A 17870-nucleotide genomic window follows, 5' to 3' on the forward strand; every position below is an offset into this window, starting at 1 on the left:
TGCTAAGCACTTTCTCCTTTCTTCTCTGAGCCAGCTCGCTACCTGAGACCAAGGACAAAATAATACCCCTACTGGTCCACACACAAACTGACTGGACTTGTAAGTTGCATCTCATTTCAGTGCTGGATAGAGGACAGTATCATTCACCACTCCTGCAGCCATCTTAGGAGGTGCAAAGCAGGTCATGTAGCATACACTGCTGTCTTCCAGTAGGGTGAATAGCTGGGGAGATTCAGGAGGAACAGCTAGTATGGTTGCTTTGGCTGCCTGATGCAGCTGCCTCACTCCACCCAATAGGGCCTGCCCAGCATCTCCTCCCTCTTGTTGCTGTTCACATATTCAACAGTGACAGCAAGCAGTAACAAGGATGGGGTTGCAGGGGCCGGCACTCAGAACCACCCTCTGCCTTGTACTCAGTTACCTGTTTGTGACTAGCTAGGCTTCATGGCAGCCATTTTGTGATTAGCCATGCTCTCCCAATGGCAGCCATTTTGTGGTGATGCCCACCAGTTTCTCAAATTTCTACATGCGCTCAGCAATATGGAGTGCTTAACAACAGAATATGGCAGAATAAGATTAACCAGAAAATGTATTGGCATCTTGTCTGTCTTCTATTTCCACTTCTCATTAAAGTTTCAAAACTAGTTTTGCTGCCAAAAGTAACGTCCCACTTAAATATTCAGAAGCAGATAGGTGGTATATCACAACACTAAAACAAATAATCCTTATGGGGAAATGTGGCGTGCATTCCCAGAAGCTTAAACAGAATAAGAAGTTCATGACGATTAATCATCTTTCACTTTCTTGTGCTTCCTTTTAATTGTGTGAATCTACAGCAAAGGACCAATTTGTAGACATTTTTTCAGCAAACCAGAGACAGGCTTAGATTGTAGTCTGTGGCTATCAGCCTTAAGTACAACACCGCTCTTGGGAGTTGTTTTCTAGCTGAATTAACTTTGTACAATGCTGATGAAAGACAGATACTAAAAATTAAATCTTGATAAATGTGGTTCTTTTTTAAAAAGCAAAAAAATGTACTACACATTTTGTTTATCAGCATACAATATAAAGGAAACCACGTTGCTGAGTAGTTGCTTTCCCTTTACCTCTAATAATCTGATACTGAAGGCATGGAACAAACCAAAACACAGATGGGACCAAATGTTGAGTTGTAGGACTCTACTTTTCTCATACTGGAAGTATCCACAGTTCAAGGACTGCAGGAAATTTGCAGTAACAGTCAGAAGCATACATATGGGTCAGCCATTAAGTGCTACTTAATGAGGGGTTCAGCAAGGATAATGTCCACTCCTACTTCAATCTCCCTGAGTTGGAAAGCAAACAATCAGGGAGCTTCCTATTCTCACAGAGGGCCCACACACTCACAGGTTTGCCCTCCAACTGGGCCTGGCCCACCAATAAGGCAAGTGGAGGCGACCACCTCATCTTGCTGCTAGTTATGGAACCTCTTGGGACAGTCTTATTTGCTTTGTTATGAAATTCCCTTCATATTAAGACACTTATCATTTCTCATTGTCTATAATGGATTAGGATGTAATTTGCAAATGGATCTCTTGTTTTAAAGTTACGCTTGCAATAAAATAACCAGAGCCAATTTCAGAAATATCTTTTGTGTAATTGTGAAATAATGAAAAGACACCCTTGGGAATCTGCTTCAACATCGAAATGGCTTAAAACATTTTGGAAGATTGCGATGGAATATATTGTTGAATTGAAACAATATAAATGTGAAACTCTTCAGTTCAAATTGATGAGTTCATTAGAAATTAATGGTAGCAAAACAAGGGGGAATGACAGCTTGTTTCTGGGTCTGGCTTGTGAAACACACAGGTATGTAATTGCTTTTGAAAACAATTAAGACAAAAATGTGAAGCTGGTATATAAGCCTATTGTATAAAGTATACAGAATATATATCCTTTGAATATCTCAAATGACACTCCATCCCTATGATCCTCTTGAGTGTTAAGATCAGGAGAGGAAAGTCTCTCAGTAGTTCCACCACCCTCAGAAGTGTGGGGAATGGTGACCCAAAGAGGGCTTTTTCTGTGGCAGTCCCTGTGTTGTAAAATTCAGTCCCCACAGAGGTGCATCTAGCACTGTCATGATTCAACTTCCGCTGCTTGCTGGAAACACACTTCTTTATCCTAGTCTTAGGTATTTTTGTTGGATCCACCTCTTCTGTTTTGTTTATCTTATACTGTGCTGGTTTTCTTAGAACTGTTTTACTTTTTTATAATTGTATAAACTGTTTTTTCTTGCTTTTAATTGTATTGGTGTGACCTGGGCTTGGCTCTTGTGGTGAAGGACAAGTAAGAAAATTTACAAATAAAACAATATCTGCAGGATTATGCATTTTGTAGTAGACTGGTTTCCCCACCGCCCCGAACGCTTCTGAATCTCTGGAAGTTAAATCTTAGAAGATAATTTAGCATTTTCAGAAACATGTTTACCAGCAGCGGTAACCTCCACTCATTTTTGTGTTCCAGTTCTACACGGATCTTTAGTTTCACCACATAATCTCTGTTGAGACATTTCATACCCTGAAATACCCTGTTCCGGCCAGCACTCTGCGAAGATGGCGCTCCACCAGGGGAACAGAAAATCTGGAAGCTGAGTAAGTTTCAGAAACATTTTAAGACTTGCAGGCCTGAAGCCACATTATGGTTGTGGGGTTCTTGCCTTCTTAGATATTCTTGACCCCTTTACTGTTTGTTTGTTTTTAAGCATGTCTATGGCTCTTTTTTCTTTCAGACCTTGAAGGAAAAGCTCACAGGCAGTATTGTGTCTGCTTGCCCAGTAAGAAGCAACCATGCTCCTGTCTTCCTGCTAGATGGTCAAATCCATCAATTTTTGTTTCTCTCAGTTTCCCATTTTAAGTCTTTAATTCAATTCTCCACATCTCCATGAGGGTCTGGGATTTATTTTTTTAAGGCCTTGCAGAAATTCATCAGCAATTTAGTGTGAATTTCTCTTAATATGCACATCTATAATTCGATGGGTTCATGATTTATACAGTGGTACCTCGGGTTACATATGCTTCAGGTTACAGACTCCACTATCCCAGAAATATTACCTCGGGTTAAGAACTTTGCTTTAGGATGAGAACAGAAATTGTGCTCCGGCGGTACAGCGGCAGCAGGAGGCCCCATTAGCTAAAGTGGTGCTTCAGGTTAAGAACAGTTTCAGGTTAAGAATGGACCTCCAGAACAAATTAAGTTCTTAACCCGAGGTACCACTGTATATGCAATTTTGCCTAATACACACATTTTTCTGGGCAATATTTCACTTATAATGCATTTTTATGCACACTTTATGCATTTTTGTACACAACTGGAGAGCTGCATTGCAAAATTTGGAAAAGTGCAAAGTTGAAAGATGGCTGTGTTTTGGTTCACATTGTTTCAGAAAGTATGAATCTGGTAAATTTTCCTTTAAATGTGAATGGAATCAAAATTCTCTCCCATCCCCACTTCCTGTATTCTGGGAAGTAAATAAAAAAGTCATAATAAAAATCCATGTTTTATGGCTATGTAATACAACTGTATGATTTCAAACCTTTTTGGCTCCCTGTTGCTGTATTGATTGTATTTCTCCTACTGATGCATCCTTAGGCTTCCTAAGCACAAAATTCCTTGCTACAGTGGTGCGTATATGGATTGGCTTTTACAGATTGGAGATATGAACCTGCTTGGAGTAAGGGCCAAACTACATGTTGTTTGTTTGTTTGCTTGCTTGCTTGCTTGCTTGCTTGCTTGTTTGTTAGTTTGGTAAAGATAACTACATGTTATGTTAACTGCATAATCTAGTGTTTTGTGATTTGAATATGTGGTGTGTGTGTGTCCCCCACCCTCCCCTGATAAGCAGGAGATCTGGGATTTGTACAATAGTAAGAGAGAAATGAAATACAATATAATGTGCATTTGCTGGAAATGCATTGATGGATGAGAATCATCACAGGCACTGGGAAAGTATATGTACCAAGGAAAGTACTTTGTCTTAATTTACATGGAACTATGGTGAAGAATAGTGGAACTAAATTAAGAAAGAAAACATTTACCCATAATAGTTCAATTAAGTATCAGGAGCGCATGACTTTACTATATCCTGTTCAACTGGACATTCTCCAGGAAGAAATGCTGCCTAAAACAATTTGAATCAATGACATAATGAGCAGGTTGATATAATATGCTGTTCTCATCTCTGTTTTTTCCAGATTCTATTAAACATCCCCTGAGTGCTATACTTATTATAGCACGCGATGGTAATAGAGAGTTTTTCAGGAGCCTTTCATTGTCATACAAAGATTATTGCAAAGAGAGATTGCCAGAAAAATGGGACCACTGTTTAACTCCATAGCCCATAATTATCTGCAATCATTTTGCATGCAGCCTTTTATACTAACATGGAGAGTTGTAAAACTGACAAGCTGATTTTTATAGCAGGAATTGATGTGTGTGTCTGATGGCACTGAGTGATAGAAGTGCCTGCTGACATCTGAGATAGGTGCTTTGCATTCAAAAGCAACTGTAATTTAAGCCCTTTCTTATGAGCACTGGACAAACATCAAATATAACTGATGCCAGTCATCTGATCAATGACATCTCTGAATGAAGGTTTTTCCTTACAATTCATTTCTGTACTATAAATGCATATTTCGTTACTCATTTGTTTCATGGAGCCTATATATAGCAGCTGTGCTTCCATTGCATTTCAGATGAATCCATTTTCCATTGTATGGCTATTGTTGCACCCCACCCCAGTTTTCGAGCAGTGTGAGATTCCGGGGGTTCCAAGTACTCATGTTTCCTTTTGGAAATGAGGCAAAGTGGAGACCGTGGTGTATTTAGGCTATATGGTTTATTTGCACATACATACAACCTGAGCCTATGATGGAGGGGTTCACAGGATTAGCACCCCGAGAGGGTCTTGTTTCTCCCATAATCACAGCCTTGGATTCAAAGAGAAATCAACCATCATGCAGCTCTCTCTCCCTCTTTCTCTCGCTGCAACCCTCTCTCCAGCTTGCTGCCTTTACCAGCTTGTGACCATTTTTCCTCTCGGTCACATCACAGCCAACCCTCAATTCTAGCATTATTTTCTAATTAACTCTGAGTGGAGGGAGGTGGCTGTCTGGCCCATTTGCTGTCTGGCCCAGAACCTTGCTTTCTCAATGGCCATCTCCCAAGTGATCTCCTGAACATGGGGAACTGGGTCCAGGGATTAGGAGTCTGGTGTTCACTTTAATCCCCCAAGCCTTGATTAAACTATAACACCTACTGGACCCAGGAAGATTCTGGCACCCACAAACTCATAACACTATCAATGGGTCACATTTTGTAGTTGTGGTTAAATGAAATATATAGTACCCCATATTTCATAAAAACAAAACCCATTACTGTAGCCCTTGCTAGATGTAGTGTCATTGCACAATTGTTATAAGCTACTATGCTCCTTGCGGCATAACTTGTGATAAGCAATCCCATACCTTTACCATTTTGTGCAAAAGAGGAACAGAAGTTGAACCTACTTGTAACTGAAGTGAAATCTCAAAATAGGCAACTGTTCCTGCAAGCTGTTTTGGCCAATGGGCTGGTATAGTTCTGGCAACTCAGGTTGATGTATCTATTTATTTGCATTTTAAACTAGCCTTTCCAATATTTAACTACAATGGTTCACTTTATCTTTCTCTAAGGTGAGAGGCCACAAAATTCCAACAATGCCCCAGAGACAAAAGCAACATATATTTTACATGTCCCAGAAAGAATCCTTGTAACAGCTTGGGGAAAGAATTAGGACCCAAATTAACATCTAGTCCCCGTCTAGGATGTGAGTCCCAGAGAACACAACAACCATTCTCACTTGTAGCAAAATATTAATAATCTGGCTGTGGAGAGCATTACTGTCAGGTCATTGTCATGGTCATATCATTATCTTGCCTGGATTCGGGATGTTTGAGAATTTCAAAAGGCAGGTTTGGGCTTTAAAAAAATAATTACAGACTTAATTTACTAGAGTATCTGGGGTATGCAGAAGCTGCTACCTTATTTTATGGGTGGGCCCATTTTGCTTCAAAACTTCTAAACTTAAACATACTCAAGCACCTAACTTTGCTCTTGGACAGAAATTATTAATGTGTGCAAAAGATCCTAAAATTGGGCTTGAACCAGCTATAAGCAAAACAAAGTGTGTGTTGTCCACCAACTTCCTTTTTTAAAAAGTAATCAAAACAGTCTAATGTATACATTTGTAACACGGTAAGATTTTGTGCACTATATCTTTGTTTTTGGTTTTGGTTTTGTTTTGATTTTTAAACATTGCTTTACACATAGAAGAAGCATACACAGGAAATGCAAACTACAAATAGCAATTTGTTCAAAAGAAACCCACAGGAAGTTTTGCAAGCCGTTCAACATCAGGCTGTCTTTTGCCATGCGAGACAAAAGCTGCTCAGTAACCACTGATGCATTGATAATTAAGGCTTCTTCAGCATGACATATGAAACAATGGCTTTGTTTCTATCTGGAAATCAAATGGGCATGAAGTTGCCCTTTACATGTGTGCCACTGAGCTAGGATTGAGGCAGAGGGGCTTCATATTCCTACTAGTAGCCCAGGTGATGCAGAGGGTGGGCAAGCCATACAATCCCTCAGCTGTAGCCAGTAAGGGTTGGCTGAGATCATGCAACCTATCTACCCGCCTTCTAAGGTGGCCAGGATGGTCCTCTACTGTCAGAGGATAGCCTTCTAGAGGAAGGAGTCCTACCTTTGAAAAACTGTCCAGTTCAAGTCCAGTTTAAAGATAAATAACTCTAAGAAGGGAGAGCAGGGAGCTTGAAATTGCCTGTCAACCATATGCACCTGGACAACAGACTGAGCACATGGGTCACCTGCTGACAGTCTTCCCCACCAGGTTTGGATGTTTAGGGAAGTTTTTAATGTTTGATGTTTTATTGCATTTTTAATTTTCTGTTTGGAGCTGCCCAGAGTGGCTGGGGCAACCCAATCAGATGGGTGGGTTACAAATCATTATCATCATCATCATCATCATCGTTAAAATTACAGCAATTATTTCTCTATCTATCAACTAGCACTTGCAAAGTTAGTGCAAAGCTGTGCCCTCTTTTGTTTTCTTTTTTGGTAACTCATTTGTGGCTACCTACCCTGCCCTCTTCATTGTCCCACAGCCACCCAGAAAGCAGACATTGCTTTCAGTGCATCTTTTCCAAATATGACTTTAGTTGGATGCAACTTAAAAATATTTTTTTAAAAAATATCACTTCAAACTTGAAAAAGGAAAATTACATATAATTGGGCTGTCAGACACCAACATATCATATATATATTGTGCTATGCAGTCTGGGCCCCTGTTATATCAAATGGGCTTGTTTATTTCAAATTACTTGGTCATGTATTATATGTCTGCTTTGAGGGCATCAATATTTATCATTAAATTCACCCTGTACCACACATTTACTTCTCTCTCTCTCTCTCTCTCTCTCTCTCTCTCTCTCTCTCACACACACACACACACACACACAGCCCATATGTATCTTATTTAGAAGCAACATCTTAGATAGATAGATAGATAGATAGATTCTTTATTGTCATTACACACGTGCAACATTGCACAAGTGCAACGAAATTGGATGCCATCCCTTAAAAACAACAAAAGCAAAACAACAACAACAACCAACAAACCACATTCCAGCCACACCCACACCCATCAATCTCCCAGGTCACACTATCGAGTTACAGCATTCAAAAGGGCCACAGCTCTCGGGTAAAAACTGTTTTTCAGTCTATTTGTCCTTGACTTGATGTTTCTATATCTCCTGCCAGAAGGCAGTAGTGCAAACAGACTGTATCCCGGGTGAGATGAATCCTGCAGGATGTTGTTTGCTTTCCTAAGACAACGGGAACCGTACAATTCTTCCAAAGATGGGAGAGGTTGACCAATAATCCTTTGTGCTGTGGTTATGACCTTCTGGAGCACCTTCCTCTCCCTAGCTGTACAACTGGAGAACCAAGCACAAATACAGTATGTAAGAATGCTCTCTATGGAGCCTCGGTAGAAGGACACCAGCAGTCTCTCACTCAGATTGTTCTTCTTTAAAAGTCTGAGGAAATAAATTCTCTGCTGGGCCTTCTTCACCAGAGCAGTGGTATTTGCGCTCCAAGTCATGCCCTGATCGATAGTTACTCCCAAAAACCTGAATTCCGCCACCCTCTCCACCCGTTCCCCATTGATATGCAAGGGCTGAATGTCCGCCTTTTTTTTCCTGTAATCTTCACCATCTACTTCATTCATCTGTTGAACTAAGTTCTTGCTGCAATAAATAAGGTTATAGAAAGGTGGCATGGGAAACTTGTATCCTCCTCAGTGTCACCAGATGGCGCTGCAGAGTAGTTTTGCTTAGGACTAGTAAACATATACCGTATTTTTCGCTCTATAACACGCACCCGACCATAACACGCACGTAGTTTTTAGAGGAGGAAAATCCGTAGGCATGCCACCCGTAGGCATTCCCTCCATAACACGCAGAGACATTTCCCCTTACTTTTTAGGAGGAAAAAAGTGAGTGTTATGGTGCAAAAAATACGGTAACCTACCTTTACCTTTATTTACCTGTCCCTGATTAAAATTCTGACTTCTTCCTCCCCACTCTCATTTACAATTTTATTAGCAGTTAGTAAAGAAAGTGCTTTATTCTCAGAAATAGATCTTACGCACATGTTTTGGATGTGAAAGCTCCTTCACACAGTACAATGAAAGTACTGTATTTAAGCATATCTTTTGTTACATGCGAAGGAGCCATCAGTGTGGCTTCAGGTTTTAGGAACCACAATAATTTAGGAACTTCCACATTGAGGGATTAATATTACTGGGTCATATATGATGAACTATGGGCCGTTGATGAAAGTATTACTAGGCCATTGCTGAAATAAGGCTAGGAAAGGTTTGTTGCAAGAACCTACAACTAGTGAAGGAATGACTAGATATTTCATAGAATCATAGAGTTGGAAGAGACCACAAGGGCCATCGAGTCCAACCCCCTGCCAAGCAGGAAATTTGATTTAAGTGCAGGTAAAAAAAGGTAAAGGGCCCCTGGACAATTAAGTCCAGTCAAAGGAGACTATGGGTTGCGGCGCTCATCTCGCTTTTAAGTGCATTACATATTTGGGACCATACTAGTCATATTAAAGTCCATGTCAGTTTCTCAACACCACAGCCATCGTCTGTTAATGGAGGAATGTTACAGTCATTGCACATGCTGTGGCATTGGAAGTTGAAGGGCTCCTAAATACAAGGGTAAATATATCCTAATGCACTTTACACTGATAAGTAGTTTTGTGGCATCATAAAATAGAGATGGAGAAAAGACATCCTGACATTTAGACAACTATTAAACGTGTAAGATTACTGCACTATTTCTTTACTATTTTTAATGTTATTAGATTGTTATCTGCTCTTGAAAGTGGAATGGTTGGTTATTATTCAAAACCAGCTGTTTCCCCCCATTAAATTTCTGCAGATATTCATGTATTTAGGCAATAAATATGTTCTCTTTCCTTGCTGCACAGTGGGCTCTGTCTTGCAGTTGTTCTATCCTGCTGAATGAAGACAAATATAAAATATATACCTAGCATAATAGTATAGTTAAAAGAACAATGCAATACTCAAAAGATGATCAGCAGACAATAATTTAAAAATTCATTCAGAAAAGGCTTGGGTAAATAAAAGCATGCATCTGAAGTAATAGATTGCTGAAGTATGCCTTATCTCAAGTGGTAATGAATTCAACGTTAAAGGAGCCACAAGTTAATCATACATCAGACTTTAAGCACAGAAGTCTTATTGTACAGTCAGAACCAAGTCACATTGTGAAGGGCAAAAAGGTCTTCCTTTTCAGTACACTTCCTGGTTTCATTGCCAACTTAAACTTCCCAAGATAGTAGCACCTAATATTATAAACCAAAGTAGCTGAGACTGTACATTGTTGAATGTAGTGTGGGAGAAAAGTATACATACAATAAGACAAAGAGTGTCAGTTTTGAATTTTTCTGCTTAAAAAAAAATTCAGGCTATCTATGATTGTGAGGAAAATTGCAAAACATTTATGAGCAAATAACATTTATGACATATATATAATAATACTTGGTATGCAGCCAAAAAATTCTTCCAAGAGAGGAAGAACACTATGAAAAGTAATTCTGCCGATCTTCCTAGGGCACACTTAACTTCTAGGAACCAAAATGCATTACTCTGGTTTTCTGTATGACATATCTCCAACAAAAGATCTGGCTGGGTACTTCAAAATTAAATGTGACACAAGGGTTACTGTTGCCGGCATTTGTCTCTATCACAGGAAATAACCTGCATGCTGTACACAAGGCCTCTAGAATGCCCTGAGGACTTTAGCAACAATCTAATCAAAGTTTTCAATAAAAGAAAGGAATTTATTGAATGTACGTTGCCTTCTGATCATCAAATGTTGTCAACACTTTGTCATATTTACAGCTTCTTTATAGGCAATATTGTTCGGAAGAGAAAAGTAACATGAAAAACCCTACATGGCAAGTAGTAACCTAGGAATTTGTAACTGGCTCCCTGCACAAATCATATATGTTTGTCCAGATCTGGGCATTTAAACACATTTTAAATGTTCACTATGGCAAATCTCAACTGCAGCATGCAACGTGCTTAGTCTTTGAAGGTTTTGAATTCATTCTAGCTCTCACTGGCATGGTATGACGGCATATACATATGAAGGCATTAAGTGCTAGGATAGTACTTAATTTATGCCATACTATGGGATGTTAAAATTATTACCATGCTGCATGCATCTGTTAACTTGCTTGGTAATTGTCTTATTATAAACAGAGGGATTTTGGTAAAATGAGATTTTCTCGCTAATTATGTAATTAAGTTGCATTTCGATGTTTTGCACCTGATTTGCTTTTGTGCTTCTTGTTTATTTTACTTAAGCACATTGTTTTGATATAATTATTGTTGCTTAATTATGTTACTTAAAATGTGGAATTAGTAGTAGCTGGGGTTGCAGCAGTATTGTTTAGTATTATATGTATAATTTGCATTGTATTGTAGTGTTATAAGACGGGAGGAGCAGAGACAAAGGGCCAGAGTTTCAGGAGGGAGAGGCAGAATTGCAGTGAGTGAGGAGGTAAGTGAACGGGGGGGGGGGGTGCTAGTTGTGCAAGCTGGGGGTGGGACAGAGCATGAGACAGGCAGTCTGCAGAGAGGGTCAGGCATGATGGTTGAAGTCTCTTTGACTTGGAGGCTGCAACAATGGAAGGAATGTGAGAGCTCTGCACTCTCTCCATCTAGATGCAGGTTGTATATATGTGTAAATAAACCATATATGATAAAGACAGCACAGACTCTATTGTGCTTTGTTGTTCCAAAAGGAAACACAGACCCTGGTAAGCATGCCTGGTACTACTAGAATCTCACACCACTTGGAGATTGGGGTGGCATGTAACAGTATTGTTGGGGGGTATTGGGGTATGAATTGTTGGTTTGTTCTCATTTTTATTATGTATTTTGTGGCTTTTATATTGTAATTTTATGTTGTGAACTGCCTTGAGATCTGTGGATGAAGAACAGAATACACATCTTTATTAATCATAATAATAATGATAATAATATGCAAACCACTTAGAGACTTCTGATGAACTGTGCAGCAATATACAGGTGAAATAAATAATGTAATGTATAGGACTGAAATGCATTGTTCATAGAATGTATCCACCCAAAATGAATGAGTGTACCGCTATCCAACTAAGTTATAGAGTAAACCAATTGAAGCCAATGAACTTAGTCATAACTAACTTAAGTTCACTGATTTCAGTGGGTCTCTGAGTATAACTTAATTAGATACAGCTCATTGTAAATTAGTGCAATACACTGGGTTGCTTAGTCCTATACTGTTTCTGACAGGGCTCTTGTGCACTTAACAGATGTGCAACAGGCAAAGTTAATAGGGAGTGTGGCATAGAGAAGAAACCTTTGCGATTTCTGCCTGCCATGCCCCTGTTAAAGGCTCAGGAATCCTCTGGGGGCAGGGAGAGAATATTTATACCCTATAGATCTTTTAAGTTTACAAAAACTGAAAGAGTGTCATCCTAATGAACGTATGACATGCATGTTTGGGGAGTAATAAGGGTTGAAGTAGACAAGTAAGCATATACGGTATTTCACTAATCAGCTGCAATGTAAGCAGGTACTAAACATAGGTCTAGTCCAATTTTCACCTTTGCTTCCTCTGTTAAATTGAATGACTTTGTGAAGCAATCCCCTGCCTCAGGGTACCACTGGCATTGAGGAAAGCTTTATATTCCTTAGCTAGCCAAAGTTTAACAGGTTCCTGCTGAACTCCATGACTCATGGTTAATATACTTTCACCTCTGTCCCTCTGATTTCCAAGATCACTTGGTTAAAACTATAGCAAGAAGGATGAAAACAAATGTAGCTTGATTGCAGCTGATTTGAAATGGATTCCTAGCAGCATATCTGTGTAACCAGGTGTAAACAACTGTGCTGGTTTTTACATAAATGTTTGCTACGTCAGCTAGAAAATATTTTGCTCCGTAATGCCTTGTTGGATGAGGCCAAAGGTCCATCTAATTCAGCCTTCATGTCTCCAGCATTGACTCTCCACACATTTCATCATGTTGTTGTTGTTGTTTAAAAAAAAAATACCCTGGTGTGAAGTCAGAATTTCATCAAGGAAAGCCTTTTCCTCTCCATGTCAGGAAAAGTAATGCCTGTGTCAACTGTGAAAGGTTCAAAAGCCCCCCCCCCCGTGTGTGTGTGTGTGTGTGTGTGTGTGAGAGAGAGAGAGAGAGAGAGAGAGAGAGAGAGAGAGAGAGAGAGAGAGAGAGAGAATGAATCAGCTTAGACAGTGATTTTGTTAAAAGAATATTGACCCTGGCTGCTTGGCTACTCCAACAGGACTCAGCATCAAGTTGCAAAAAGAGCTTGGCCCACAAATGGCTTTGTGGGTTTGCCAGTCTTTACTGCAGGTTTATCTGAGACTTTGCTAATTCAGTTATATTTCCTTCCGCCTCCTTGGAGGAAGAATTATGAAGTTTGGAAGGTGGGGAATCAGTGACTCATAAAACCTGGACAGCTCTGCAGTTTTTATGGCAGAGGCTTCCATCTACAGCAATTACATCCAGAGTGCAGTGTGATGAAAGATCATGCCACCAGACTTATATTTCCTTGAAATATTGGAGAGCCCTTGATTATAAGCCTCTTCAAGAATGGGCTCTTTACCTCTTAAGAATGCCTTGTTATAGATAGATAATACACCTAATTATTTGACTCTTGGATATGAACAATCATAATGAAGTGGAACATTTTTAGATACATTTTTTCAGACTGAATAAATAAGGTGGTTTTGTGGAAGGAATTTTATCCTAACCTAAATATATCTAGGGACGCTGGTGGTGCTGTGGGTAAAAGCCTCAGCGCCTAGGACTTGCCGATCGCATGGTCGGCGGTTCGAATCCCCGCGGCGGGGTGCGCTCCCGTCGCTCGGTCCCAGCACCTGCCAACCTAGCAGTTCGAAAGCACCCCCGGGTGCAAGTAGATAAATAGGGACTGCTTACTGGCGGGAAGCTAAACGGCATTTCCGTGTGCTGCTCTGGTGCCGGTTCGCCAGAGCAGCTTCGTCACGCTGGCCACGTGACCCGGAAGTGTCTGCGGACAGCGCTGGCTCCCGGCCTCTAGAGTGAGATGAGCGCACAACCCTAGAGTCTGTCAAGACTGGCCCGTACGGGCAGGGATACCTTTACCTTTACTTTTAAATATATCTAACTATTTGCTCACATTCAGGCCTTACTGCCTCTGTCACACCACAATTCCTCTCCATTGTGGTCTTCACTATCAAAATTCTGATTGTGATCTCCTTGTTGCAAGGACTTGATCGTTAAATGTATATACTGTATACAGCTTGTACAGCATATGGGTGGTTTTCAAACCCACTAAAAGCACAATAGCGAGCCCATTTGCTTATTTTAGTCAGTAAACTGCAAAGCATGCTAATGACATTACAGTGGTAGCTCTGGTTATGAACTTAATTCGTTCCGGAGGTCTGTTCTTAACCTGAAACCGTTCTTAACCTGAGGTACCACTTTAGCTAATGGGGCCTCCCGCTGCCGGCGCACCTCTGTTGCATGACTTCTGTTCTCATCCTGAAGTAAGGTTCTTAACCCGAGGTACTACTTCTGGGTTAGCGGAGTCTGTAACCCGAGGTGTTTGTAACCCAAGGTACCACTGTACATTAATAATAATATTTCAGCTATATTTTATACTGTGTATTCATGTCTGTATTTCCTGTACACTGATCACAGGTACAGTTATTGACTACAATCCTAGACTTGTTTAACTAGTCATGCTTTTTTCCAAGGAAACACTGGACATTTTAAATTGGGCTATGGAACTAATATATTGTTGTACAGCACCCTAATCTTCAAGCAGTGTGAGATTCCAGGGATTCCACGTGCTTTCTCAGGGATGGGTTTCCTCAGAATGAGGGGCAGGGGTGACTGTGGTGTCTTTATGATACAGGCATCCCCCCACTTGCACAGGGGTTCCATTCTGGGTCACCACACCTGTCATTCCTGCCTGTTCCACCTTAGTCCCCTTGGTCCCTTTTGGAGTTGTTTTTAGGGCGCACGACACCAATGCACACAAGTGGGGAGTTGCCTGTACAGTATATGGTTTATTTACACACATGTAAAACCCGAGCCTACGATGGAGGAGCTCACAGTATTAACACCCCAAGAGGATCTTACGTCTCCCATAGCCACATCCTTGGATTCAAACGGGAATCAGGCATGGCTCTGCCTCCCCCAGGTTTCAGCCTGCAGCCTTGCTTCCGGCTCACACACACTGCTTGTGCCCAGAATAAAAGCAGCCACTGAAGTCTAAGTGTTAAATCCTATGCATGTTTACTCAGAAGTAAATTCCACCATGGGCTTTACTCCGTGGTGAGTGTGTTAAGGACTAAATGAAATTACTTGCCCCAGCCTGCGTCTAAACATCATAGTGTGTAACACCAAGGTATGGTTCCTAATGCTAATGTTTGTAAGAAATAACATGCTAAGTATAGATCTAACATTTCCTAACTTCTAAGGGATGACAAAAATAAACTGAATCTAAAGAATTGGCAGCTATTAAAACAATCTCAGGAAAAGTACACAGCTGTAACGTATTTTGCTTTGCACCATCTTTATTATTTCTTGTTGATTCCACTCCCCTTTCATCTTTGATATAAATATATGGAGTTGCTTTGTTCATGAGCTTTGTGTGCTCAGCACTTCTTTGTTTGTTCCTCATGTCATAAATAATGTGCCTTAGAAAAGCACTGAAGAAAGATACAGCATGCTAGTGGCACCAAAACATTGATTCACATTTATTGGTATCCGTTAAGGTTAATATAGCAAAACACCCTCAGAAGTATTGGACACATTTTCACCCCCTTGAGCAACAGAGATCTGAGCATGCAAGCATGTTTACTGACTGTATGTATAGGTAATGAAGAATAACTTGTAGATCAGGGATGGGGAGCCTGCAGTGACCTTCTAGATGTTACTAAACTTCTCTGACCATTGGTCATGCTGTCTGGGCTGATGGAAGTGGGGGTCCAACTATGCCCAGAGGGCTACAAATTTACCATCCTGTTCTAGATGTACAACCATCCACTTTGCAATGCTTAGCCAAATTCTTTAAATATCAGAATGCATATTTAAATGCACAGATTAAAGATTTGTGGCTCCTCCACACTTCCACTTGTCCCATGCCTAGAAAGCATGAGTCCAAGCAGTTTCCGCTTGTCATGTGCTTTCTAAGCACAGGTCCAAGCAGTTTTACCTTCGCCCCACCATGTCCCCCTGGAAAACCCACTCTTGAGCACCAAGTTGGAACAAATGGCAATCTGCAGAAAACACAATTACCATTTGTTCTGATTCGGGGCTGAAGATTGGGTTTCCCTGGGAGAAAGCGGTGGGGCAAATAGAAGTGTTGATAAGCCCTTTGTGTGTGACAAGTTGTGTTGCAATTAGGTAACTATGGCTGCCTTTGCATTCGGTGTTTTTGGAAGTGTTATACAGTGGTACCTCGGGTTAAGTACTTAATTCGTTCCAGAGGTCCGTTCTTAACCTGAAACTGTTCTTAACCTGAAGCACCACTTTAGCTAATGGGGCCTCCTGCTGCCGCTGCACCGCTGGAGCACGATTTCTGTTCTCATCCTGAAGCAAAGTTCTTAACCTGAAGCACTATTTCTGGGTTAGCAGAGTCTGTTACCTGAAGCGTATGTAACCTGAGGTACCGCTGTATTTCTAGTTGTTTTTAATTACTGAATTTGTATACCACCCTTCATCCAAAGATCACTGGGCAATTCATAACATAAAAATACAAAATGAGAACACAAAATACATAACAAAACAAAAACAAACCAATAACCCTCTCTCCCACAAACACATTTAAAAGGCTATCAAATGTTTAATCAGCCAAATGCCTGGTTATAGAGAAACAGTTTCACCTGGCGCCATGTGTAATGAAGGCACCAGGAGAGTCTTCCTATGGAGAACATTCCAGAAATGGGAAGCCAACACAGAAAAGGCTCATTCTTATGTTGTCACTCTCCAGACCTCTCATGAAGGCCTGAGATGAAGATCACAGGGTCCAGGTCGGTTCATATGGGGAGAGGTGGTCCTTGAGGTATTTCGATCCTCAATATAATACAGTGGTACCTCTGGATACGAACGGGATCCGTTCCGGAGCCCTGTTCGCATCCTGAAGTAAATGTAAGACGTGACTGCGCGTGCGTGGGTCATGTTTCGCCACTTTCGCACATGCGCGTGACGTCATTTTGAGCGTCTGAGCATGCGCGCGTGGCGAAACCCAGAAGTAGCGCGCTTCGTTACTTCTGGGTTGCCGCGGAGCACAACCCGAAAATATTCATCCCGAAGCTACTTCAACCCGAGGTATGACTGTAGTTGAGAGGCTCCCACATTTCTCATACATATGCTATATTATACTATAAGTATTTTAAAGTCAGAAGCGTATGGTATGGTAAAGCCATGAAAGCACAATTCACATTCACAAATCTCATATTACAATATTGTATACTGCCACATCTTTACCTCACCTAGGCAGCAGATTTTGTGAGCAATGTTAGGCTGAAGTTACCAGCCCATGATCATCCAGTAAGCTTTGTGGTTGGCTCAGATTTGAACCAATGACAATGTTGTCCACACTGATAATAAGAATTCAGCCTACTACATAGTCAGTACAAATCCCAGTCTATCAGCTCTAGGCAGTGACCAGCACAGATGCCCTGAAATGTTCATCAAGTGCATTATAAAAGAGCTATGAAGACAGTCGGAGCTGACCTGCTCTCTAAGAGAATGCAGTCCCATAACAACTTGCATTATTTAGTGCTATTAGTGCTAGTTCTAATAATAACAAAGACTTATTAAGACTCAAATGCTTCATGAACATTATTACCTCTGAGCAAAACACTCTTTCCCTGGCACAGTAATTGGTTCTTTTGCAGCAAGAATAGTTATTGTGTCCTGTTTTTAGAATAACATGGGGAAAAGCAGTTTCAGTGGGGAAATTAATCTGAAATAAATACTTAAGAAGAAAGGTTCAGTGTAGCTGAAAATGGAATGAGGTGAAAGAGTTGCACATCACATTTGGCTTGACATTTGCTTTTATGGTTTAAAGCCTATTCTAGTATTCCCTAGCAATAACTTGTAGTCATGCTCAGAAAGCTTCTTCCTCTTACTGCAAATATTATTTAAGGGCAAAAGGAAAA

At 40.6% G+C, this 17870-nt stretch overlaps 1 long non-coding RNA gene across 1 annotated transcript; it reads left to right on the plus strand.

Annotated features, from left to right (window-relative positions):
* Positions 1 to 395: 395 nt before the first annotated feature.
* LOC128413154 (uncharacterized) lies at positions 396 to 10588 on the plus strand. The gene is made up of 3 exons (XR_008330261.1): positions 396 to 2176; positions 2509 to 2636; positions 10541 to 10588. It is a non-coding gene; the product is annotated as an uncharacterized LOC128413154 (long non-coding RNA).
* Positions 10589 to 17870: the final 7282 nt, after the last annotated feature.

This window comes from Podarcis raffonei, chromosome 4, assembly GCF_027172205.1.
Source record: "Podarcis raffonei isolate rPodRaf1 chromosome 4, rPodRaf1.pri, whole genome shotgun sequence".
Taxonomy (NCBI): domain Eukaryota; kingdom Metazoa; phylum Chordata; class Lepidosauria; order Squamata; family Lacertidae; genus Podarcis; species Podarcis raffonei.